Genomic DNA, 26,896 nt, shown 5'->3' with positions numbered 1-26,896 from the left:
TAGTCCGGGACCTCTTGCAAGCTCCCAAACAGGGGAGAAGTAATGTCGAACGACTTATGGGTTCGAGAGGCCTTGATCAACGAACAGACGTTTCCCTCTAAGGTATCGGGTGTATCTTACCAAGATCTCCCCTACCATAAGACGAGAGAGACGTTGTTTCTCCTCGTCATCCGAAGGCTTTTCGCATAAGAAACCTGTCACAAGGTTTCGAAGCCCTTAAGCGAAAGTCAGTCCTTTCAGGACAGGTCCAGCGTCCTGGTTACAGCCATTAGGACAGCTCTGACCCTATGCAGTCATCGGATAACTGCTCGCCGCCTAACAAAATCGTAACACAGACTCCGAGAGTCTTTTTTGTTGGCAAAGTGTTGCGGTCACAGACGTTACCCTCGTCTCTTACCACAACCATTTCCGTTGATCCTTAATGGGTTGTACGGCAAGACATGCAGAATATGCTTGCCTCCCTTATGGAAGACTATTCTGCCGATTAGTCCGTTGAGTCTAGCCGTTTATCTCATCGATATCCTGGCTTTCAGCCAACCTAACGTTCCTTTGTGCTTCCTGTTGACGTTGGCGTAGCTAAGTCACGTCAGTCAGGTTGTTTAGAACCACACTCGATGCGGTCTCGTGTGGATTTTCAGCCGCATTTGGACGTTAGGCCACTTGCTGATGCTCCTGTTGACGTTCAAGACGTTCACTCACAATCGGAGTTGACTTATTTTGACGCTGTGCGTCAACCTCCGCATTCTAGAGTTGTTTTGACTGCTCAGTCTAGGCAGTCAAAGCAGTCTCGAGTGGACGCTGTGCGTCCTCACGCACCTGTTGTGGTTGACAGTTCAGTTGTTGACAGTTCACAGACTGTCAAGCAGTTACATGACGTTGCGTCCTGGTCCGCTACTAATGCACCAGTGAGTGTGGACTCTGCTTGTAAAGCATTGCCACCACGGTAGGTCTCTCCCTTGCTTGAGACTCAGCTTTTATCGGACAAGGTTCCTGTAGATGAGGAAGTTGCTGTTCCCCCTCCTACTGATATTCCCTTGAGGACTCTGTCAGATGGAGAGGAGCCTAAAGCTGCTTAGCCCTCTATGGACTTTAATTAAATCATGATGATTTTTTTTAAGGATCTTTGTCCGGATCTTTTTGTAACTGCTGCTCCTCGTTCGCCTAAACGTCAGAGCTTACACTAGGCCTAGCTACTTCGAAGCCGTTGTTTATAAGCTAGTGCTCTCTCGCTCTCCTAGAGAGCTTTACGTTTGCTAGGCGACTGGTTTATCACCAGGAGGAGTTTGGGGGATACAGCCTTTGCTTTCCCTTCTTTTAAACTGGCTTATAGAGCGAGAGTCTGATATGACACGAGAGAAGTTCTCGGCTTGGGAGTTCATGCCTCTGCCCAGATAGACTTCTCAAATCTCGTAGACTCTCCCTGGCGCCTGGCCAGGAGACGCTCCAAGTTTTTTACAGGTCAACTTCACAGCTGTTTTCGAGCCTTTGAAGTTTTACTGTACAATTATGTCATGCATAAACAAGGCTTTCAGGGATGGAAAGCGGTACCGCCTCAGTCGCTAACCCCGTCTGTTGCCGCACCTGCTCCCGTAGACCCTAAATGGGCTTTGCTGCAAGACATGCAGTCCAAGCTTGCGTCCTTGATAGAGGACTTTTATGCGGAGAAGGTTGCTGCCGAACCTTCTGGCCAACAACCTTCCAACCGGTCGGTTGTGCGTCCTGTTGACGCTGAGGTAACCTTCTCGCGTCTGCCAGTTGAGGTGGTTCCTCCACCGATGCGACCCAGTGTGGGTTGCCAGCCGCACGTTGACGTTAAGCGACGCTCGGAGGTGGTTGTTGACGTTCAGGACGTTCAACAACCAGCAGAGGTGACTTGTTTTGACGCAGTGCGTCAACCTCAGCAACCCGGTATGGTGTTGACTGCACAACCCAGACGGTCTAGACAATCTCGGGTGGACGCTATGCTTCCTCGCGCACCCATGGTTGTTGACAGTTCACAGACTGTGCAGCAGTTCCATGATGTTGCGTCCGGCTCCGTCACGCATGCACCAGTGCGACCGGACTCAGCGAGCCAGACGTTGCCCACTCCGTTGCCGTTTCCTCATCAGTTTTCGGATGAGGAACTATCTGATGAGGACGTTGCTGAACAACAAGACGATCAGCCCCCAGAATAGATCAAGCCCTGCTATCCATCCAGAAGATGCTGAAGAAGGAACGCTGCTCAGTCAGGCTGTGGATGAGTCTGGTAGGGACGCTGTCATCCGTGGAACAATTTGTGTCACTAGGAAGACTACACCTCCGTCCTCTTCAATACCATCTAGCTTTTCACTGGAAAAAGGACAAGACGCTAGAAGCGGTCTCGATCCCGATTTCCGAAAAGATAAAGTCTTGTCTGACTTGGTGGAAGGACAATATCAACCTAAGAGAGGGTCTTCCCCTGGCTGTTCAGACTCCCAACCACGTTCTCTTCTCGGACGCATCGGACGTGGGCTGGGGCGCGACACTAGACGGTCGGGAATGCTCAGGACTGTGGAACTCGAGTCAGAGGAGCATGCATATCAACTGCAAGGAGCTGTTGGCAGTACATCTGGCCTTGAAAAGCTTCAAGTCTCTCCTTCGAGGCAAAGTGGTGGAAGTAAACTCAGACAACACCACGGCCTTGGCGTACATCTCCAAACAAGGAGGTACCCACTCACTGACGTTGTACGAGATCGCAAGGGACCTGCTCATCTGGTCAAAAGGTCAAGACATCTCCCTAGTAACGAGGTTCATCCTAGGCAACTTGAATGTCATAGCAGATTGTCTCAGTCGGAAAGGGCAAGTAATTCCAACAGAATGGACCCTCCACAAGGATGTGTGCAAGAGACTTTGGGCCACTTGGGGCCAACCAACCATAGGTCTCTTTGCAACCTCGCTGACCAAGAGGCTTCCAATCTATTGCTCCCCAGTCCCGGACCCAGCAGCAATACATATAGATGCCTTCCTCCTAGATTGGTCACATCTGGATCTCTACGCATTCCCACAGTTCAAGATTGTCAACAAGGTACTGCAGAAGTTCGCCTCTCACGAAGGGACAAGGTTGACGTTAGTTGCTCCCCTCTGGCCCGCGAGAGAATGGTTCACCGAGGTACTTCGATGGCTAGTAGACGTTCCCAGAAGTCTTCCTCTAAGGGTGGACCTTCTACGTCAGCCTCACGTAAAGAAGGTACACCAAAGCCTCCTCGCTCTTCGTCTGACTGCCTTCAGACTATCGAAAGACTCTCGAGAGCTAGAGGCTTTTCGAAGGAGGCAGCCAGTGCGATTGCTAGAGCAAGGAGAGCATCCACCATTAGAGTCTACCAATCGAAGTGGGAAGTCTTCCGAGACTGGTGCAAGTCAGTTTCTGTATCCTCGACCAGTACCTCTGTAGCTCAAATAGCTGATTTTCTCTTATACCTGAGAAAAGGACGATCCCTTTCAGCTCCCACTATCAAGGGCTACAGAAGCATGTTGGCATCGGTCTTCCGGCATAGAGGCTTAGATCTTTCCAACAATAAAGATCTTCAAGACCTCCTTAAGTCTTTTGAGACCACCAAGGAGCGTCGTTTGGCTACCCCTGGTTGGAATTTAGACGTGGTACTAAGATTCCTCATGTCAGACAGGTTTGAGCCGCTACAATCAGCCTCCCTGAAAGATCTCACTCTAAAGACTCTTTTCCTGGTATGCTTAGCCTCAGCTAAAAGAGTCAGTGAGATTCATGCCTTCAGCAAGAACATCGGATTTTCGTCAGAAAAAGCCACCTGTTCGCTACAACTTGGTTTTTTAGCCAAAAATGTGCTGCCTTCTCGGCCTTGGCCTAAATCTTTCGATATTCCCAGCTTATCGGAGATTGTAGGCAATGAATTAGAAAGAGTCTTATGCCCTGTGAGAGCTCTTAAGTTCTATTTAAAGCGTACCAAACCTTTACGAGGCCAATCTGAAGCTTTATGGTGTTCAGTCAAGAAACCATCTTTGCCTATGTCAAAGAATGCTTTATCATACTTTATCAGACTGTTAATACGAGAAGCTCATTCACATCTGAGTGAGGAAGACCGAGCTTTGCTTAAGGTGAAGACGCACGAAGTTAGAGCTGTTGCAACTTCCGTGGCCTTTAAGCAAAATAGATCTCTGCGAAGTATAATGGACGCAACCTATTGGAGAAGCAAGTCAGTGTTCGCGTCTTTTTATCTAAAGGATGTCCAGTCTCTTTACGAGGACTGTTACACACTGGGACCATTCGTAGCAGCGAGTGCAGTAGTGGGTGAGGGCTCAACCACTACAATTCCCTAATTCCATATCCTTTTAATCTTTCTCTTGAAATGTTTTTTAATGTTGTTTTTATGGGTTGTCCGGAAGGCTAAGAAGCCTTTCGCATCCTGGTTGATTTGGCGGGTGGTCAAAGTCATTTCTTGAGAGCGCCTAGATTAGGGGTTTGATGAGGTCCTGTTGTATGGGTTGCAACCCTTGATACTTCAGCTCCTAGGGGTCGATCAGCATCCTAAGAGGATCGCGAGGCTCCGTAAGGAAGACGTACTAATAAGGCAGAGTAATCGTTCAAGTCGACTTCCTTACCAGGTACCTATTTATTTTGTTTTTGTTATTTTGATAACTTCTAAAATGAAATAGAAACTCTTAGCTCATAAAATGTAAACATATATTACTGGTCTCTACCCACCATCCTGGGTGTGAATCAGCTATATATTCACCGGCTAAGTTAAATATTTAAAAATGATATTTTAATTATAAAATAAATTTTTGAATATACTTACCCGGTGAATATATAAATAAATGACCCTCCCTTCCTCCCCAATAGAGACGCAGTGGGACGAGGAGAAAATTGAGTCTTTGTTTACATAGAGCTTGGTATCTGGCCGACAGATGGCGCTGTTGGGCACACCCGCAACCTGTATAGCGATCGCTGGCGAGTTTTTTTTCTGTACAGTTTGTCTGTCGAGCAACAGAGTTGCAGCTATATATTCACTGGGTAAGTATATTCAAAAATTTATTTTATAATTAGAATATCATTTTTCTACATAAACTATAAAAACTTTAACTAGACAATTGGAAGAGAAATAGGACAGAATAGTGTGCCCGAGTGTACCCTTAAGCATGAGAACTCTAACCCAAGACAGTGGAAGACCATGGTACAGAGACTGTGGCACTACCCAAGACTAGGGAACAATGGTTTGATTTTGGAGTGTTCTTCTCCTAGAAGAACTGCTTACCACAGCTTAAGAGTCTCTTCTACCTTACCAAGAAGAAAGTGGCCACAGAACAATTACAGTGGAACCTCTACACACGAACGTATCTACATCCGAATTTTCCAACATCCGAAGTAAAATTCGAGCAAATTTTTGACTCTACACCCGAATTTTATTTCGACACACGAAGTAGCAATTTTCGTCGTACCGGTTGTATCCGAATTTTTCGACACGCGAAGTACAATTCGAACACGTTCCGACTCTACACCCGAATGTTTTTTTCGACACCCGAAGTAAACAATACTCGTACGCGTAGTCGGTGCTCATAGCGCCCGAAGTGTTTTTTATTTCCGCCGATAGAAGGCAGCACATCGACCTCGGAGGGACGCTCAATTAGCGCGGCTTGGGTCAGTCCTCTGTTCTCGTCGGCTTCTTGCGGTTGTGCTCTGTGCGTTCTAATATTAACTGTGATTTAATCGTGATTTTTTACGTGCATCCATTAACGATAATTTACGTAAATCATGGGTCCAAAAAGGCTTAGTTTTGGCAGTGGTAGTGGTAGTGGTGAGAAAAGGAAGAAGGAAATGCTTTCTATAGAAATTAAGCAGGAAATTATTGAAAAACAGGAGCGTGGCATCCGCGTGAGTGAACTTGCTAAACCAGGGGTGGCCAACCTATGGCGCATGCGCCAACAGTGGCGCATTGCACGATTACAAGTGGCGCACTATAACCCACAGATAATAAACAAAAAAACATGCCTGCTCATAAAAAATGATACTAATAATAATACTGATTTTTTAAAAAAAATACAAAAATAATTTATGGGGGACCTTCAGCTATGTCCTGCATTTTTTTTTTTCTTCTGATTATTCAAAATACACGATATCTATATATGTTAGAATTTAGACACATATAATACCTTCATCATATACCAACTTTACAGAATACATTAGAAAAATCATATTACTACTAGAACCCTTTGATAGCCGTTTTAATGATTTTGTTGAAGATTGCATGCTTGCATTTACAAATCCATATTCACTTACTGAATATAATATTCTGAAGATGCCTAGTAATATACAGATGAAACTTATTGATCTAAAAGTAAATTCAGTGCTGAGGAGTAAATTTAATGAAATTTCCTCACTCCCAAGTGAATCTGAAATGCTTAATTTTTGGCTATTATTAACAGGTGAACATTTTCCAGAATTTAGAAAATTTACCCAAATTTATGCCTGTCGCTTTAGAACAACATATAGATGCGAGCAAATGTTTTCATCCATGAAAATGATCAAGAACAAACTGAGGTCGCGACTATCCGATTCAAATATGAAAAGAGAGCTCTGTTGTTCTCAGTTACTATTTAAACTCCTGATATTATAGATTTAGTGAAAGCAAAGCAAAATACAAAGTCTCATTAAACAGAGTTATGTTTATTTTTCCTGGATGTGAAATTACTTTTCTTTAAAACTGCTAATTATGTTCATATGATTTTATTAGTACTTTCAGGAATAACTAATGCATATTATCAATGCAAATTCAGTGCCAATATAGTAAGTACAATGTACTTTGTATCCATGTTAAATCATTTCCTTTAGAGCTGTACATCTGTCCACACACACACACACACACACACACATATATATATATATATATATGTATTTATATCTATATCTATATATATATATATATATAGATATATATATATATATGTATATATATATATATATATATGTGTGTGTATATATATATATATATATATATCAAATCATTATATGTATTACTGCCAAATATGTCCAAATCCCCATACATAAGGGATTGAAAGGGGGTTAAAGTTTGTGTGGCGCATCTGAATTAGAAGTGAAAAAAACTGGTGCATAGGAAACAAAAGGTTGGCCACCCCTGTGCTAAACAGTATGGCCGTAATATGTCGACGATCTCGACAATCCTTAAACAGAAGGAAGCTACTAAAGCAGTGAAACCTTCTAAGGGGATCACTATAATTTTCAAACGCCGTACCCCTATCATAGAAGAGATGGAACGACTTCTACTAGTGTGGATTAAGGATAGAGAGATCGTTGGCGACACCATCACCGAAACCGTTATCTGCGAGAAGGCGCACGCCATCTTTACGGACTTGAAGGAGGAGAGCTCTGGGGGTGATGCTGGGGAGAGTTCAACCGAGCCTTCCTCAGATGATTTCAAGGCATCTCGTGGCTGGTTCGAGAAATTTAAGAAACGGTCCGGGATTCATTCAGTTGTTCGCCACGGAGAGGCTGCTAGTGCGGACACAAAGGCTGCTAGTGCGGACACAAAGGCTGCAGCTGACTTTGTTAAGAAATTCGAAAATATCGTAAAGGAAGAAGGCTACGTAGAGCAGCAGGTGTTCAATTGTGATGAAACCGGGCTGTTTTGGAAGAAGATGCCGAGTCGAACCTACATCACTGCTGAAGAGAAGAAATTGCCTGGGCATAAGCCAATGAAGGATCGGTTGACTCTTGCTCTATGTGCCAACGCTAGCGGAGACTTTAAAGTCAAGCCCTTGCTTGTTTACCATTCTGAGAACCCTAGGGCCTTTAAAGCACACAACGTCGATAAGGATCAGCTTCATGTTTTCTGGCGATCCAACTCGAAGGCCTGGGTCACTAGGCAATTCTTTATGCAATGGGTAAACCAAGTTTTCGGTCCTTCTGTGAAGAAGTATCTTCATGAGCAGAAATTGCCTTTAAAGTGCCTGCTATGCCTTGACAATGCACCCGCTCACCCCCCCGGACTTGAAGATGATATCTTCGATGAATTCAAGTTCATAAAGGTGCTGTATCTTCCACCAAATACCACCTCTATCCTCCAGCCCATGGACCAGCAAGTCATCTCTAATTTTAAGAAGCTGTACTTCAAGCACTTATTCAAGCAGTGCTTTAATGTCATGCAAAGCACCAACTTAACTTTGCGTGAATTTTGGAGGGGCCACTTCAATATCGTGCACTGCTTAAAGATCATTGATCAGGCTTGGGTGGGATTAACTCGACGGACCCTCAATTCTGCATGGAAGAAGCTGTGGCCTGATGCAGTTTCTCTCCGAGATTTCGAGGGTTTTGACCCCGAACCTGATCCCGTGGTCGGTGCAGCGGAAGCCGTAGAGGAAATAGTCTCCCTTGGCAAGTCCATGGGTCTGGAGGTCAACGCAGATGACGTTACGGAACTCGTCGCCGAACATCACGACGAACTGACGACGGATGAGCTCAAGGAACTCCATGCTATGTCGGAGCACATGAGTGATGACGAGGAAGAGAGCGAGGAGGTAGAACATGTGTTAGGTTCAGCGCAAATAAAAGAGGTGTTAGGAAAATATCAAGACGTGGTCGACTTCATCGACAAATACCATCCAAAGAAATTGCAGGTTTTTCGTGTAGTTTCTCAATTCGATGATGTTTGCCTAACGCACTTTCGAAACATTCTGAAAAGCCGTACGAAGCAATTATCTATCGATGCTTTCTTTAAAAAAACTGCGAAGCGAACTCGCGATGAAGAGGATGTAAGTGAACCAAAGAAAACGGCAAAGAGTGAAGAGGAAGAAAGTGAAACACAGAAAACGGAAAAGAGTGAAGCAAAAGAAATTCAGTCAATTTTAAATGTAAGTGATAGTGATTAAAATTACGTAATCATCAAAAAGAAAAAAAGAAAATGTAAAAAAAAAATATAAAATATAAAAAAAAAAAAATAAGCTAAGTTATGTTAAAGTTCACTTAGTGTAAGTTAGAATAAGTTACGGTAGTGTTACGTTTATCGTAGTTAACCTCTCTACCTCCTCGCCGTCCGTCCATCTCCTCTCTCCTCTCTGCATAGCGAAGACGAACAACACCTGCGCTGGAGTTTCTAAGGTAAAGTGACGCTAGAAACCCGTTTCTTATTTATCATTTTTTGCTAATTCTTCTTATTTACATGTCTATTCTTCTTATTTACATGTCTATTATCTAATTTAGTGTTCATTATTCTCATGGGAAAATTATGTGTAGTGGTTTATTAAGAAGTTATCATAGGTTTTGGGCTCAACCACGGATTAATCCTATTTCAATGTATTCTTATGGGAAAATTCGTTTCGACATCCGAACAATTTCTACATCCGAAGTTGGTTCTGGAACGGATTAAATTCGTATGTAGAGGTTCCACTGTATACTGCAGTGGTTAATCTCAGTGATATGATATCACTGAGATTAACCACTGCAGATGTATGAGGTCAGAGGAGAATATGTAAAGAATAGGCCAGACTATTCGGTGTATGTGTAGGCAAAGGGAAAATGAACCGTAACCAGGGAGAAGGATCCAATGTAGCACTGTCTGACCAGTCAAAGGACCCAATAACTCTCTAGCGGTAGTATCTCAACGGGTGGCTGGTGCCCTGGCCAACCAGCTACCTAGAACTGCGAAAGAGATGTCGTAGTGGTTTGTGGACTGCGGCCAGACGTAGCACGCTGTCTCGTTGTTCCGTATGCCGACCCCCACTCCAGCTGCACTACATTTCAGAGATGCCCGTGGGGTGATGCCTTCCCTTACAAATTCTGTCTCCAAATTGCATCCAAAATTGGTCCTAAACCTTCCAGGTTCCATCTTTGGAAATGCAACAGAGGTGGAACAGCTCTGAGAGTCTCGTATGACAAATCTGTTCAAGATCTCTCCAGTCTTCTCTTCATGAGTTGTCTCGTGGACAGAGCATGAGTCCTGAACAGGTACTTTATACGTCTTGTTTAATTGTAACTTTTGCCCCACTTTATGCCACTCTCTCTCTCTCTCTCTCTCTCTCTCTCTCTCTCTGTGTGTGTGTGTGTGTGTGTGTTAGTATAAGTGGACAGCGGCTGATTTGGGTCTACACTAGACTCAGTCCAACCGAGACAAAAGTTGACGAGGTGGACGCAATGTCGCCAATCCATCGATCAGTTCCAGGATCAGCAGAAGTCTATGGGGACAGGTAGCCGCAGTTCACTTACACTATCTCTTTGGTCCTCTCAGAGCTTCGCTGGTCCCATGGAACTTCAAAAGACGAGGCTTCCAATGCAGCCAACTCTGCTCATTTTTCCTTCTGAGAAGTGTCTGAAGGAGAAGATAGTTTTGGGGAGGGAGGAGTAGGTGGAGGAGGAAGAAGAGATCACATAACTCTTCTCCCCTTTCCAATGGATCTTCCTTGCTACCATGAATGGTTCAGCTGTTCCTACTGATTAGGATTCCGCTACGTCTGTTGAACTATCAAGATGTTTATAGAAAAGACACAATGAAAATTCACTTGTATGCAGCTGCTAAACTGAGAAGCGCCAGGAAATTTTTAAAATCATGCTCCATTACATCAAACAGCTGATCTTCTCACCACTTAGTAGTCTGCTTCCCAAACTTGTTCCATGTGAACCGAGTGTTGGCCCAAAGACTACAAGTTTTCTCCCATTAATCCCTCTATTCTATTTTCTTTGTATTTCCGTTAACCATAACAGTTTTACTGTTCAATTCAATTCAAGAGGAGTCTCTATGAGTGAACTCCCCCGAGGGGGAGAAACACTCGCAGGAGAGACAGACGTTGGACTTAAGTTTCCCCCTCGAAGGTTGTTCAGGAACGGGGGAAACTAAGTCGGCAGCAACCGCTGGAGAGTCTGGAGGGGCAGAGTAGTTGGATGACATTAAGTGTGACACCTCTGACACTACAACGTCGACGAGGGCCTGAGGATCTACCTCTGACGGCGACGATGAATGCTGAACAGAAGCACCCATACGGGTGAACTGTAGCAAAGCTTCCTTGGAAGGCGGACCCGTAAGCCCCAAGGAAGACCAAATCTGCAACAAAGGGGTTAGTGACAAGGCCTCACCCCGGGGAAAAGGTGGGGCCGCTTCGCTAGGGGAAGGAACACCATGAGCTGGGGTTGGCCGACATTAACTTGGTCTACACTACTACTTGACGGTCTCTCGTAAGAGGCCGAACGAGTAGGAGCTTCGAGGAGGGTCGGGAGACGGAAGAAGAGGCCTTGGGTTTTCCTTCTTAGATTTCTTCATCCGCCATCACCCAAACCTCTCCCAGTGGGAGGAAGACCACTCCCTACACTCATTACACTTATTTACCCTATCACACCGTTGACCTCTGCATTTAGGACAAAGGGTGTGAGGATCTTTCTCCACCGCCGACATAAACGTTCCACAAGGGCGGCCGGAGAGTCCAGGGCTGGTGCACATGGTCGCAGAAGTCAACTTCACAAACACACACTAGAGAAAAGAAAAAGAAAAATGTCATTAATGGCTGCCAATATACGGCAAGGATGAAGAACGGCAATGTCCGTTCATCATCCGAGCCAAACGCGAAGTGAGCTCAATCACAGATGTGTGTGGGGGGGTGGGGGGGTTGTAGCAAGCTACCCTCCCCAACCCCCACTACCTAGCGGTATGGGTAGTTAACCCTCGTTAAAAATTAATGGCTCGTCATTTCAGCTACGCCGAAAGTAATACCACTATTAAATAGCTAAAGTTTGTATAGTTAGGAAAAATACAAAATATCTACGAATTTGTTATATTCCAATAACTAAGTAGTGTACATAGGTAGATTTTATTTGCTGATATTTTGAATGAATTAAAAGTTTTCTATGATGATTATCTCTTAGCTGCAATATCCGTATTATGCCACATACTCTATAAGTGAGATCGTTTTTTTTCTCTCAATTCCCAGATAAGAAGTAACATGACAGTTGGAGTCATCCCAATAAGCGTTGGAGGAGTTAATCACTGCGCACACACACCAGAGCTCTCCTACTCTCTCTCTGCACGACGAGCAACAAGTACGTTTGTCTTCTGGCTCGCGTTCATGCTCAGAGCCCACCGTCGAGCAGGACTTACTCGGTGTCTGCTCATGCCCCCCAACTCTCTCTTCTGGAAATATACAGAAGATTCTTTGGTTCAGAACTCGCTAACATTCAATGCACAGGAGACTGTAAGGATGCATTCTGTATGTTGATAGTTTTATTCTTCTTGTAGAATTTTTTTAGGTTTGAATATTTGTTAAGAATTGTTTGTTATTTGTGATGTTATGTTATAAATGCTGCTCTCTTATCCATCAAGTTGACTGTATCAGAAATGTGTGGATTTGGTTTCATGAATCTAGATGAAATTGGCAAAAGTTCTTGATAATCCAATACTATAGTAATAGAATATATTTGTTCCTACATAAATCCAAGCCATGATCCTTTAACAGAAGCATGATTTCATCAAAGCTGGATGCAAGAGTTGTTTAAGATTTTAACTAGGGTATTGCAGTGGTTGGCAGGTGGAGGGTAGGCCCCATCCACCCCCACCAGGAGGAGCTTAATTTTGTCTTTGGCCGCAGATCAGTACTTTTCTGCTGCCTCTGAACTTGTTTTGATATTTTTCATCTTATCAGATTGTTTGCTTTGTTAATGGAGACTGTGAATAGACATGCCAGTGTGCCTTAGGAATCCTTGCATAGGGATAGTGAATAAGCCTTTTGTGGATCCTCATCAATTTAGTCATTTTACCAAGAAGGCCCCTTGTGATGAGTGTAGGACCTGGCCTCCTCTGCAATGGAGGGAGTTCAGAAAGAAGGAGGAAAAAACTCCAAGAGAGGGATTATCCGTCTTTGGATTTGGCAACTCCTAAGCTGATGCCGAAGAAACTCCATACAGTTTCTCCTTTTTCTCTTCTGAAAGCACAAAACCTGCTGTGTCTCCTGATTTCCTCAGGCCTAGGAGGTCCTCTGCAGGAATTCAAATTGAGGTTGGAGACTCCAACTTAGGCTTAGGTCATGCTTCAAAGGGAGCAGAAGTATCACCTTTCCATGGCAAAGACAATGCTCTTTTGTATCTCTCCCAAAGTACACCTGTTGTTGTGCTGCCTAATGATAACGCATCTGAGGACCTGGACCTGCCGAGGTTGTTGCCCTCCTTGGGTATCTATGACATCCCATAAGAGAAGAAGCTTCTGGAGGTGCTGGCTGGTGCCAGGACTTTGAAATCATCTCTTTCCGCACCCTCTTCTTCGGCTGTTCCACCTGCAGAGGAGCTGTATGACATGGTTACAATTGGTTAGTTTCTGTTGCTGGGGAGGAATCCGTGTCTTCTCCAGCTGCAGTAGTGTTGTCATCGGATCTGGAATCCTCAACATCTGCAAAGTCTAGTAAGGCGGAAAAAGAAACGGACATGCTTTTCTTTTCCTCCCCAGCACTCCTGTATCTCTTCTTCCTGTCTGTTAAGCCTTCGGATGTCATGTCTGCTGCCTCGAAGAAAAAGAAGTTGTAGGCAGTGAAAATCATGCCGGCTGTTTGGCTGAAGTCACACAAGACTTCAACCACTCCCTCCCCACATACACGTGGGAGAGACCCAACCCAGCCCGGAAGGTGCATTGGTGCCTGGTACAAGAGCTCACACTCGTGGTAGAAGTGCTTGGAGAAAGGCATCGAATAGGAATCTGACCCTCAAGACTGTTTTCCTACACGGCTTAGCCTCGGCAAAGAGCGCAGACGAGCTGCATGGCATTTCGTATGTTGCTAGTCATTCCGAAGGATGGAAGACGGTCTCCCTCACCTTTGTCGTGAGTTTCGGGACCAAGAGCCAGAGCCCAACCATTCACAACATCAGGTCCGAGTCCTCCATCTCTTCTCTACAAGAAGTGACTAACAGGGATTGAGGTGACACTTATTTTTGTTCTGTGATTGCTCTACGACCCTACCTTAAGAGAACTCAGAGCTTTAGACCGAGTCACCAGAGACACTTCCTTCTTGCCAGAAGGGTGAAAGTGAAGATATCCAAGAACACTTTTTCTCTGTAACCCAGCAAGTGAATGTGAGACCCACCCAGAGCAGTCATGGGTATTGAATCCACCTTAGCATTCAGGAAGATTCTGTCGGTAGCACAAGTTTTGAAGGCAGGAGACACCAGGTAACCATCACTGCCCTCAAGTCCTGTACTCTTAGACTGGCAGTAGCTACTCAGCAGGCTGCTGTGTAAGGTAACCTAGCTCCCTCGTGGGACAAGAAGCATCTCGTGTAAGATACGGGTCGCGACGTAAGAATAGAATGAGAGGCGAGAAGAATCTTGGCCCTTTTTCCTCTTCCCTCTTCCCCCTTCCTTAGGGTGCAGCTGTCATTCTGTTATGTGCGGGACCTGACTTTATTTTACAGTAAAGTTTGTATTGAAGTATCTTCCCCAGTTTGGAAGGATGTACAGGTTATATGGAAACCCATTTCTTATAAATGCCCTTTATTCAGTCAACCTGCCCTTACGGATATAAGTTCTTCCACGACCGCCTATCATTCTCCTGGTATTAACCCAACCTAACACCTGCGGTATCTTCATACTCAGGTCATTAGCAGGTTGACAGAAGTCATCACTTTTCCTCTCCTCCGGCACAAGACCAAAGAGCCATGATATTTCCAGGGTTAGTAAACAATTTGGTTATAGGGACTTCCTCCCTCACGAGGACAAGTCTCCCATTAAAAGACGATGGACTCTATTCGTGTAGGAACAAATCACATGATTTGAAAGTCATTTGTATTTTCCTAACTATACACACTTGGACCCTTCAAGTTGAATTGCCGGCCTCAACTGCCCCGCAAGTCCTAGCTTAAGGTCAGAGTTGCTCCCTCTGGTGGGTGTGTGTGTCTCGTACCTTCCAACTGCTAACAATTATAAATCACCTTAAAGTATAAACGCTAAAAGTATAAACGTCCAAAACCAGCTTCACAAGAATAACAGGACTCAGGTTAGTATAGTTAGAAAACTACAAATTACTTTTAAATTGATAATGTATTGCTGTTAGATACATATATGTAGACTGTAGTGTATAGCTTTATTTAAGAAGTTAACAGTTTGGAGTATTCTTTTAGGTATATACTGTACATGCAGATATAAAAGACTGGGATTCTTTAAACCACATTGAGAAGCAGTATCTAGTTTTATGATTATGTCAGACTAGTTTTATTCACATTTTTGTTAGCATAAATTTTCACATAATAAAACTCAAAGAGGATATATATATATTTTATTTATAAAACCAACATTATTCGTATTTTCATCAGGTATTTCTTTTATGATGTCAGACACCTGATGAGATCTCTCCAGCTCCTCTAATGAAGTTCATGTTCTTGCACATGGTTCTTCTATCTCCTCTCCTCTCTATTATCTTCTAACTAGTTATCTCAGTCTATCAGTCACATAGTTCTTCTATTTCTTTCTCTCATTACTCCTCTCTCTCTCCCTCTCTATTCAACCTTTTCATAGCCTGTCAACCTACTTGCTCAAACTCTATATTTGGAATAATGATTTTCAACACATTGTACTTCAGTTATGGACTGGCGCACTTTGTAATCAAATTATCTTTTCATATTGAATATTTTTTATGATTGATAAACAAATGCAATACCAAATTCATTCTAGGAAAGCTAATGATTTTACTGTCAATGGCTATGTTTTAGAAATCTTGTTTTTATGTATTGATAAATTTTTGTGTAGTCGCTGACAAACTCCCCAATGCTGAGACAATAATGGGGATCACCTCTAAAATGAAAACAGGTTCGTGAGTAGAATTTTAAAAAAATGGTTACCATTTTTCCTTCCTAGTCTTATATGTAATAATGTGTTGATTTGATATTTAGTATTTTGAGAGAATCTTTCTAAAGAACTGCCAAGGGAGGTGCTTGGTGATGCGGAAATTATTATTGTAAGTTCCAACAGGAAGCCCAGTCTTTTCTTTAGAAGCTTTGACATCATCATCATCTCCTCCTAGGCCTATTGACGCAAAGGGCCTCGGTTAGATTTTGCCATTCGTCTCTATCTTGAGCTTTTAAACCAATGCTTCTCTATTCATCACCTCCCACTTCACACTTCAGAGTCCTCAGTCATGTAGGCCTGGGTCTTCCAACTCTTTCAGTGCCTTGTGGAGCTCCGTTGAAAGTTTGAACTAATAATTCTTGGAGAGAGTGAAGAACATACCCAACCATCTCCATCTACCCCTCACCATGATCTCATCCACATATGGCATTCGAGTAATCTCTCTTATAGTTTATTTTGACAAGCTGTGTCTGTTTTTGAATCCATAATTGCTGAAATATAGATTTCATGTTTAAGGATTGATTAATTAAGTTTTTATTTAGTTAACCTCATTTCAGTGAGCGTTTTGTGTCCATAAACTCACTCTGTCTTAGTGGATTTCAAAGGGGATTCCACAAGCTAGATGATTTTCTGGTCTTTTATGTGATTTTTTTGACAGCTTTGATTTCCTGAGGATATTTCAGAACCCAAAGGATTGACTCAAAGTTCCAATAATATTAAAAACAATCAAAGAATGTACAGCCTCTGACGTTTAGATTAAATGTACCAAACATTGAAATCATTCCAGTCTGAGAAAGTGGTTGTTGCTGGCGGAATACGACAGGTGGAATGCGGCCGTGTCACCTGGTGGTGATTTTATGATTAGAGGAGTTCTTCATGCCACCTTACAAGTTACTGATGATGATGATTTAGGTAGGTTCACTCCTGTTTCCTTATTAGCATTGATTATGAAATAGTTTTCGAATCTATGGTGTCAGTTTAGCCAATTTGACAACTACTGAACAATACTAAGTGTGGTTTAGAATGGTAGAGGAGTCAAGACCTCTGTAAATCATATTTTTTGCCATAAGCAGTCAAGGAAGTACTGTCCTGTCTTATTCTTGAGGCCTCATTAGTTTATTGTCTTGGATTCTCACCCAGAGTAATAGAAGTGAACCTATAGTAAGAATAGTTCGAACTAAAACTGCTATTTAATATCCTTCCTTTATTTGTGTGAGTGAAGTATCTTACAATTTCTCATTTCTTTCATTAACTTTAGAATCTTTTGTTTTATTCTTTTTTCTTTGATGTCATAGAAACAACGTAACTTGAACTTGTCTTGGTACAAGTGATGGTATTACGGACAATATACTTTTCTAAACTGTCTTAGTGGAAGGGAATGTTAAGTAAGCTTACACATTACCAATTGTCTTGCAAGAAAATATGTAGAGCCTCTTTCTATGCACAGTTTAAATAGAATAAAAAATGGCTTTATTTCATAACTATTTCCCTTCTTTTATATGTGATTTTTTCCATTTCTTTTCAGAAATTCTCTTTGACAACACTAACCATGACGTTGAAAAGTTTGATACGAAAAAGTTGAGCGAATGAGATATCCCCGGCAGCGCTTCCAGCCGGCCGACTTGTAGACGCCTCTACCCTAGAGACCCACGTCTGGTTTGATCTGAATCAAGAAAGGACTGGAATGATAGATTGGAATTCTACCGTCATTCGATACCCTTCTTGTATCTGAATGGGTGTTACGATCAGGTGTCTACCATGAATCCTTTGGAAAGGTGAGACAAGTAAGTTATCCACTGACGTCTTGTGATGGTATGTCAGCCCATTTCTCTTGATCAAAACTGCAATAAGAAAAGCTGTATGTAGAGTTTGATGGAAATTGATGGCAGTGAAAGCTGGTTTGTTCCGTAACCGAAATACAAACCACGCTATTTACATTGGGTTTACCTTTCAGCGTAGCTGAAATGACGAGCCAATAGTTTTTAACGAGGGTTAACTACCCCCGTGCTAGTTAGCGGGGGTAGGGGAAGGGATAGCTTGCTACCCCTCCCCTCCCCACACACCGGTGATTTGCTTCACTTCACTTTTAGCTCCGGCGATGAACAGACGTTTCTGTCCATCATCCTCGTTGACAGCCTTTAATCTTTTTCTGCTTTCTCTTTCAGTTTGTGTGTGTTAGAAGTTGACCACCTTTATGATTACTATGCGTACGTGCCCTTGAATTGCCGGCCGCCCTTGTGGTACTTTTATGTCAGCCGTGGACACTGATCCTCACACCCTTTGCCCACAGTGTCGAGGCCGACGGTGTGATCAGGAAAATAAGTGCAGTGAGTGCAGGAAGTGGTCTGCCTCCCAGTGGGAGAGGTTTGGCCGCCGGCGTAAGAAGTAGTCCAAGAGAGACCGTTCTCCTTCCGGGGTTGCCTTGAAGGAGGAAGGTTCTCGGGACTCTTCTTTCGCCGCCCAAACCTCCTCCGAAGCTCCCCCTCATTCGGCTCCTAATGTCCTAGTTCTGTTTCCCGACCTTGGGTTGAGGGAGAGGGCGTCGCCTCCCATAGCGGGGCGGTTCCTCCTCCTCCCCCGGGGGAGGTTATTGATGAATCTTTGTCTAACGATGATCTTTTTCAGATTTGGGCTTCCCTGGGGCTTAAGGGCTTGCCCTCCAGGGTTGCCCTGATTGACCTTGTCCAGTTGGGGGCCGCCGTTAAGCAGTCGCCGGTGATAGCAGAGGTAGATCCTCTGTCTATCGTCGACGTCGTGGTGGCAGAGGCCTCCGATGGGGCGGGGCAATCCTCTGCAGGTGCAGTTGGGGATGTTGGTTCTGACGGCTCTCTTCCCGTTTCCGTACATCCTTCGAAGGGGGATGGGAGTCCTACGGGCTCTTCTGCTTTCCAGCTTCCCTCTAAGGGGAGCGCTTTGACTGAGACTCCCCTTCGGAGGACTGATGGTCCTGACGATCTTCCTCGTGGCCGCCTTCGCCGTGAGGCTCACCGTTCGCTGCGTCGCAAGGGCCTTCCGTCTCCTTATAAGGGTGCTAAGAGGCGCCTTTTTGGATCTTCTCCTTCATCCTCCGAAGGGGACTCTCCTCGCCGTAATCAGCCTGCAGCTCCAGCTTCATTAGACCTCTCCGGGGATCGGTCTCCTACGCGTTCCAGACCTTCAACTTCTGGGGCAGATGTTCAGCAACCTGACCTCGTCACCCGACGGACAACGGTCCCTTCGGGGCAAAGGGATTCTTCCCTTACGCATGCATTGTTAGCGCACAGGCGCTCTCCTGCTCGTCAGCGCTCTCCTGTTCATCAGCGATCTCCTGTTCGCCAGCGCTCTCCTGATGATCGCCCCTCTTCTCGCCAGCGCTCTCCTGAGGACATCCTTCAACCTTTTGTTCCTGAAGAGCGCCCAGTGCGCCAGCGTTCCCCTGCTCGCCCTTCTGCATTGTTAGCGCACAGGCGCGCTCCTGCTCGTCAGTGCTCTCCTGTTCGTCAGCGCTCTTCCGAGGACCATCGCCCCATTGCTCGCCAGCGCTCCCCTGTGGTCTGCGAATATCCTGCAGTTCCTGACGTGCGCCCTGCTCGCCATCAGTGTGCTGAGCGCCTTCGCGATCCTCAGCTTGTTCCTGCACAACATCGCTCGCGTTCTCCAGCGCGTTTCTAAAACACATGTTCGCCCACGCGCTTCCTGTTCCTGTTCCTGTTCGTGAACGCGCCGCGCCGCGCCGACTGTTCCTTCACAGGATTCCACGTGTCGCCCTCTTGCTCGCCAGCGATCACAGACGATTCAACAATCGCCTGCTCGTCAGCGATCACCTGAACATCGGTGATCTTCAGACCGCCCGCGTGACCTATCGCCTGCACGCATGCGTTCTCCAACGCGCCGTCGCCCAGAGGATCTGGAAGGACATGGGTCGCCCTCTGTTAGCTCGCCCTCGCGTGGTCGTTCGCCTGCGTGGCCAATGCGTCACCATGCGCCAACGCACCATCGCTCGCCTGCGCGCCAGCGTTCGCCAGCGCACCACCGATCGCCTGCTCACAATCACTCTCCCACGCGCTACAGGTCTCCTGACCAATGTCGCCAGCGATCTTCGGAGAGTTCTCACTCACCCGCGCGACAACGCGTTCCCTCGCCGACGCGCCAACGCATTCGTTCACCGGCTCGCCCACGCGCTCGTTCGCCTGTACGCCCTCGCGCCCACTCACCTGCGCGACCATTCGCCTTCGCGTGACCACCGTTCGCGCCGAATTTCACAGCCAGTGACAGCAGCAGGAACGCTTGTCACCAGACCACGCTCAGGATTGCCTCCACCAAAGCGCAGGACCATTGTGCAGGACAGGGAAGACACTTCAGAGAGGTCAGTGCGTCTTTCTTCCCCCTTTCCTTTTCAGGCAGGTCCAGTGGTGTCCACTCCGAAGGATCGCCCGATCCCTTTCCCTCCAGCGGGGATTTCGGACTCTGTGTCCGTGGAGCGACAGACTTGGTTTGGTCCTCTGATGCGGGCGTTAGTGAGGGTTATGAAGCCAGCACTCGCTGATCAGGGGAACAAACCAACTGCTGCCTCACCTCCGCTGAAGAGAAAGAGAGGAGTGGACTTCGCGATGACTTCCCCCAGGGAGAAGTTGGTTCCTAAGAGGTCTGTTGGGAAGGCCCCATCCCCTTCACAGGCGTTTTCTCCTTCTTCCGTGGTCGAGGTTTTTCCGTCCTCGAGTGAGTCCAGTGAGGCGATAGCCTCCCCCTCGGCACCAAGGGGGGAGCCTTCTCTTCATGGAGGAGAATCGTCTCGCGCGGAAGGGGCTCTCCGAACCTCTTTGTTGGGATCCTGTATCCCAACCAGGAGGGAACCCAAGGTCTCCAAGACCATCCCGAAATCGTCTTCAAGGATTCGCCAGGAACCCGCTGCTCCCCGGGGGAACGTCCACGCTTCGCCCCAGGAAGAGATTCCGGGGACGGGAGACTTAGCTGCCAGCCCGCAAGGAGGAGACTAGCAGGAATCTGAACATGCCTTCTGGTAGGTCTTGAGCCTGATGAGGCAACTCAACAGGTTCATGGGCCTCGTGATCGCCCCCCGAGAAGGCAAGGACACGGTCCTGGACCAAGTGTTCGATGTTCAGAAGGCCCCTAAGACCAGTGCAGCTCTGCCCTGGTCTCGGGGATTGAAGAGTGCCAGAGCCAGGGCCAATGCCCAGCTCGCGATTCTTGCCTCCTCCAGTCGTTCCTCTGCCGGGAACAAACTCATCCCACCTCCTCGTCTTCAGCAGAGGAGGTATTTTGAGATCTTGGGTGAGTCTAGTCTCGCTCTTCCTCTCCATCACTCCGTAGAAGAGCTGGCTAAGGGAGTTCCCCTCGAGAAGCTCTCCGCCCGGCAGGTGTCGTTCTCGGCGTCGGAGATCCTGAGCCATGAGAAGGTCGCGAAGTGCGCCATGCAGGCCACTTCGTGGCTGGATATATGGCTAGGAACTCTGGGCATCCTATTGCGCTCCGAGGACTTGTCTAAGGAGACCAATAGGAAGGCCCTGGAGACCTTCTTACTCTCGGGCACCCGCTCCATCGAGTTCCTGGCGCACCAGGTCACCACCCTGTGGGCCAACTCGGTGTTGAAGCGGCGCGATGCGGTGACCGAGAGGTTCCACCCGAAGGTCCCCGCCGTGGATGTCTGTAGGCTCAGACATGCTTCCCTCCTTGGGGAGAATCTGTTGGAGCCACAGGATATGGAGCGAACGGCTGAGAGGTGGAGGAAATCTAGCACGGACTCCCTCCTCCATAGGGCCCTTACAGCTCGGCCCTATAAGCCTCCGGCTACACAGCAACAGCAGCAGCAGCCTCGTAAGGCACCGAAGCAGGCACCGCTAGCTAAGAAAGTGGTGTCTAAGCCCCAGCCCTTTCCAGCCAAGGTCAAGAGGGGCGGTAAGTCCTCCAGGGGAGGCAAGACTCCTAGAGGGAGCGGCCGCAGCCGCAAACCCTATTAGTGGCAGTCCCCCTGCGTGTCCACCTGTGGGGGGAGGCCTTCAACGTTGCGTGCACAGGTGGCAGCAACACGGAGCCGATGCTTGGACGGTTTCAGTGATCGGCCAAGGCTATCGCGTCCCGTTCATAACATCTCAACCTCCCCTGACAGCGAATCCAGTGTCGTTGAGCTCCTATGCCACGGGATCGACAAAGGGGCTGGCCCTTCGGGCGGAAGTCGAGACCATGCTCAAGAAGGGTGCTCTCCAGGAGGTCGTCGACGGTTCCCCAGGTTTCTTCAGTCGACTCTTTCTTGTAAAGAAGGCGTCTGGAGGCTGGAGACCTGTCATCGACCTCTCGGCTCTGAACGGGTTTGTCAAGCAAACTCGGTTCAGCATGGAGACAGCGGACACGGTCAGACTTGCGGTGAGACCTCTAGACTTCATGTGCACACTGGATCTAAAGGACGCGTACTTCCAGATCCCAATCCATCCGTCTTCCAGGAAGTACTTGAGATTCTGCCTAGACGACAAGATCTACCAGTTCAAGGTGCTGTGTTTTGGTCTCTCCACAGCACCTCAGGTGTTCACCAGAGTGTTCACCCTGATTTCATCTTGGGCGCACAGGAACGGCATTCGTCTCCTTCGCTATCTGGACGACTGGCTGATCCTAGCAGACTCGGAGTCGACCCTTCTTCGGCCCCGAGACAGGCTTCTAGGTCTTTGCCAGGATCTGGGGATCATGGTAAACCTCGAGAAGTCCTCTCTGCAGCCGTCCCAATGACTGGTTTATCTAGGCATGCTGATAGACACCAATCTCCACAAAGCCTTTCCATCAGACGACAGGATAGCAAGGCTGAGGAGGGTGGCGGAACCCTTCCTCAGGCGAGAAGAGATTCCCGCCCAATCGTGGTTGCATCTCTTAGGTCACCTTTCCTCCCTGGCTCGTCTGGTTCCAAACAGCCGCCTCAGGATGAAATCCCTGCAGTGGCGGCTCAAGTTCCGGTGGAATCAAGGATCCGATTCTCCGGACGTTCAGGTCCCGATAGGATCTTTGGAACGGACGGACTTGCGGTGGTGGCTGGTCGACGAGAACCTGCGGAAGGGAGCGAGTCTTCTCGTCCTCCCCCCGGAATTGACACTGTTTTCGGACGCGTCAAAAGAAGGGTGGGGGGCGCATGTTCTGAACCAGAGGACCTCAGGCCTTTGGTCAGAATCAGAAAAGTGCCTGCACATCAACCTGCTAGAATTGAAGGCCGTCTTTCTGGCTCTTCAACATTTCCACCCTCTTAATGAGAGAATGCCTTGATGAAGTCATTGAGCTTCAGCACGGCATTTCATTCCCGTGCTGAATCTTGGTGACGGGCAAGAGGGCTCTCGAACTTCTGGAAATTGCTCCCCCAGTTCGAATCTAAATTTCTCTCTTACATCTTTTTCTTCTGCTTAATATTACTTCGACCTTCTCCTAATTTTATCAAATTTCCTTTCTTTCATCTTGCTGTCCTATCTCTATGATTATTATTTTTCTTAGTTATATATATATGTTGATGTATGCATATATATATATATATATATATATATATATATATATATATATTTATTTATTTTATTTGTTCATTTATTTATTTATCTATTTTTTTTCTATTTTATTTAAATGGCGTGGATATTTCCACATTCGTTATTACTGCCTGCTTAGATGAATGGGAGAAGGGATCACGGTTGGGAGGTATTCGCATTCAAAGCTATATATGAGAGTATTGGATGATCTCAGCCATCCCAAAGATGGTTTGGACCTTTTTGGCGGAACTACTCTCAAGGGTTGGGTCATCGGAATCCAGGGGGATCCAATCCTTGAGGTGGGACTCTTGGCTTTTGGCCGGAAGCCCATCATTACAGATATGGGGAGGATGATTCCATATTACTTTGGTCTCAGTCCTAACAGGCTGGTTCAGCTTACACCTGTGCCTCTATATCTGTTTTGATGCTATCCTTCGGGTAGGGTATGGAGTGGACCATCGGGGAAATATACTCTCATTGTGCCGATAGTGGAGAATGCAAATTTCCTTTCCAACGTATGATACTTTCTTATAATTCTCAAGCAGGTACCCCAACAAAACAACAAAAAACCTGAAAATCCCACCCTTAAATATGGACCCTTCAAATACTGACTCCCCATCCCCTGGATTTGCTGACTCCCCCCCCCCCCCGGCACTGTTGACGACTTCTGCTACTGTAATTAAGGAAAACTCTGTTGACGACCTTCGAACTAAAAAGGACCACTCTACTGATGTTAAAAAATCTAGCAATTTGGGTAACACAGGGAAACTACGATTCCTTCATGTTTCCCAAATCCCATTAGAGACAAATTATGATGATATATATAGAGCATTTGAGTGCTATGGATTGATAAAGGAAATAAGGATGGGACTTGGAGATGAAAAATGGGACTCTTGGATATCTTTTGAAAGTCATGATGAAGCGTTTAATGCCATAAGTAATATTAGTAGTATCAAAATTAACGAATTGAACATCATGGGAGCTCTTTGTGATAAGGTCCCAAAGGAATTGGATGTGTACAAACCTGCTGATTGGTTTGAAAAAGATAGAAATGTACCCATGCCTTCACAGAGAAAACCCAAACCACCAATGTGGCTCTTAGTTGAACCTAAAGGGATAATAGGGAATTATTTTAAGATATGTAAGTTTATCCAAAAAAAAGTAGGAACCATAGCACCTGGAGATATATCTCGTTTTGGGAAGAACAGTTATCTCATCCATGCCAAATCTTCGACTCAGTCTGCAATACTGTCTAACTTACAGACAGGCAGTGATGAAATTACATTGGAAATGAAACCTCATCTAAATTTTAGTTATGGAAGGGGAGTGGTCTTTAATAAGGACCTATACGAATTTACAGAGGAGGAGATACTTTCTATGTGTCCATTAAATGTATGGAAAGTGCATAAGGTTCCTGGAACTTCAATGATTATACTTACTTTCCAGGATGCTGATGTACCTTTCCATATTTTTATTGAAAATGAAAGGATTAAAGTTCGGCCTTTCAAACAAAAGCCCCTGCAATGTTTTATTTGTTTTAAATTTGGACACCCATCCAAAGTTTGCAAAAATGGAAAAATGTGTGGTATTTGCTCCAAAACTTATCATGGAGAATGTACACTTGAGGCCAGGTGTTCAAATTGCAATTTGAATCATAAATCAACTGATAGGAGATGCGAACTGTATAAGTTGGAGGAAGCTGCCCTAAACAAATCAAGTTTAGAACACATAAGTGTGGGACATGCAAAAAGAATGTTGAATAAATCAACCAGCTATGCAAAGGCCTTAAAATCAAAGGTAAATTTACCACAGGAGACAGCAACCCCACCTAGCACTGCCAGTAATCCTAAGAAAAGAAATACAACCTCTGATAATAAAGTACTGCATGACAAGGTAATCATATCGCCTTCTGAGGCTTTGCCACAGCGTATTAAAAATGGGTCATTGCCCATTTCTGTACAGCCTTCGTCCCCCATTACCAACAATAGTACTAACCTCTCCCAGGCCATGTCCTTGCCTGATTTGATGGAGATGCCACCTGACACCAAGTTACCAGGTGCACCTGTATTGGGGAAGGTGCAAAAACCTGGTAGCTCAAAACCTACTAATCGGAAAAGAGAGAGACCTCCATCTCTCTCGCCCCCTTCCATTAGAAATATCAAAATTACGACGTCAAATAAATATGATGATTTGTCTGTTGATATTTCTGATCTGGAAGTCAATTTAAATAAATCGGAAATTCAAGTGGAGGTCCACCAACCTCCTCAACAATCAGATCAAAAAGACAAAAAGAAAATCATAAATTCTAAACCCAATCTATCAAGACCCTCTTTAATAAAACCACCTAAAAATAGTGTTAGATCAAAAACTGTTAATGGGAAGACTCCATCCAAGGGGTCTACCAAATTATAAACCATAGTTTTTTCCTCCATTTTGCAATGGAATTGTCAGGGTTTAAGGGCCAAATATGAAGAACTTAAGCTCCTTATTCATGAGCATTCCCCCATAATTATTTGTCTACAGGAGAGCAAACTTGATCATAATACCCCTTGTCCTCGCGAATACATTAGTTATAGGACACCATATGATCACCAAGTGGGGAGCCATGGCGGAAGTCTCATATACGTTCGTCGAGATGTTCCCCAAGTTTCTCTGTCTATTCGTACACCTCTGCAGGCAGTGGTTTTACAGATCGACATAGGGCAAAAATATACAATTTGTTCTCTGTACTTGCCTCCAAATGATAACATTTTGTATGACAACTTAGTGGAGGTGATTCAACAACTCCCTCAACCTTTTCTTTTACTTAGAGATTTGAATGGTAGACATCCTTTGTGGGGTGATGTTTTAGCAAACACGAGGGGAAATATCATATCATCAATTGTGGAAAATGAAGATGTGGGACTCCTTAATACAGGAGAGCCCACACACTTTCATGTCCAGACAGGTACCTTGTCATGTATTGACCTAGCAATCGTAAGCTCTAATTGCCTAATCGACTTCGATTGGAGAACATTAGATGATTGGCATACTAGTGATCACGCACCAATCATTATAAACACCAACAATGGTCCACCTTTACAGGGATCGCCACGATGGAATCTTGACAAGGCGGACTGGGATAAATTTCGTGAGCTAAGCGAAATTGAGGGGGATGCAGGACAAGTTGAAAATATCGATGATGCCATAGACTTACTGAATGGAACTCTCCATACAGCAGGAGTCAATTCAATACCAAAAACAACAGGGTTATTCAAACGACGACCAGTCCCGTGGTGGTCTTCAGAACTAACTGCCCTGCACAGAGCCACAAGAAGATCTTTAACACGATTGCGTAGACGCAGAACTGATGAGAATTTAATTATGTACAAGAAATGTAGAGCACAGTTCCGTCGTGCCATGAAAGAAGCAAGGCGCCAGTCATGGATGTCTTTTGTTTCCTCCATTAACAGTAGAACACCACCTTCTTCTGTGTGGAGGAAAGTAAAAAAGATAGCTGGCAAATTCACCCCCAACCCACCACCAGTGTTGAAGGTGAATGGCCAGTATGTAACTGAAGCAAAGGAAGTTAGCAATGGCCTGGCTAATCATTCTGTCT

The 26,896-nt window shown here is 45.5% G+C and overlaps 1 protein-coding gene and 1 long non-coding RNA gene across 4 annotated transcripts in view; both read left to right on the top strand.

The window, feature by feature from the left end:
• The window catches only part of LOC137633937 (uncharacterized), a 249,298-nt gene that overhangs the window by 117,525 nt on the left and 104,877 nt on the right, over positions 1-26,896 (top strand). The gene's annotated exons all lie outside the window — the stretch shown is intronic.
• On the top strand, positions 11,916-17,664 carry LOC137633927 (uncharacterized). The gene is made up of 3 exons (XR_011042355.1): positions 11,916-12,177; positions 16,596-16,720; positions 17,334-17,664. It is a non-coding gene; the product is annotated as an uncharacterized lncRNA (long non-coding RNA).

This window comes from Palaemon carinicauda, chromosome 43 (genome assembly GCF_036898095.1).
Source record: "Palaemon carinicauda isolate YSFRI2023 chromosome 43, ASM3689809v2, whole genome shotgun sequence".
NCBI lineage: Eukaryota > Metazoa > Arthropoda > Malacostraca > Decapoda > Palaemonidae > Palaemon > Palaemon carinicauda.
Note: the sequence above shows the minus strand (reverse complement) of the source record. Positions and strands in the feature narration are given on the sequence as shown.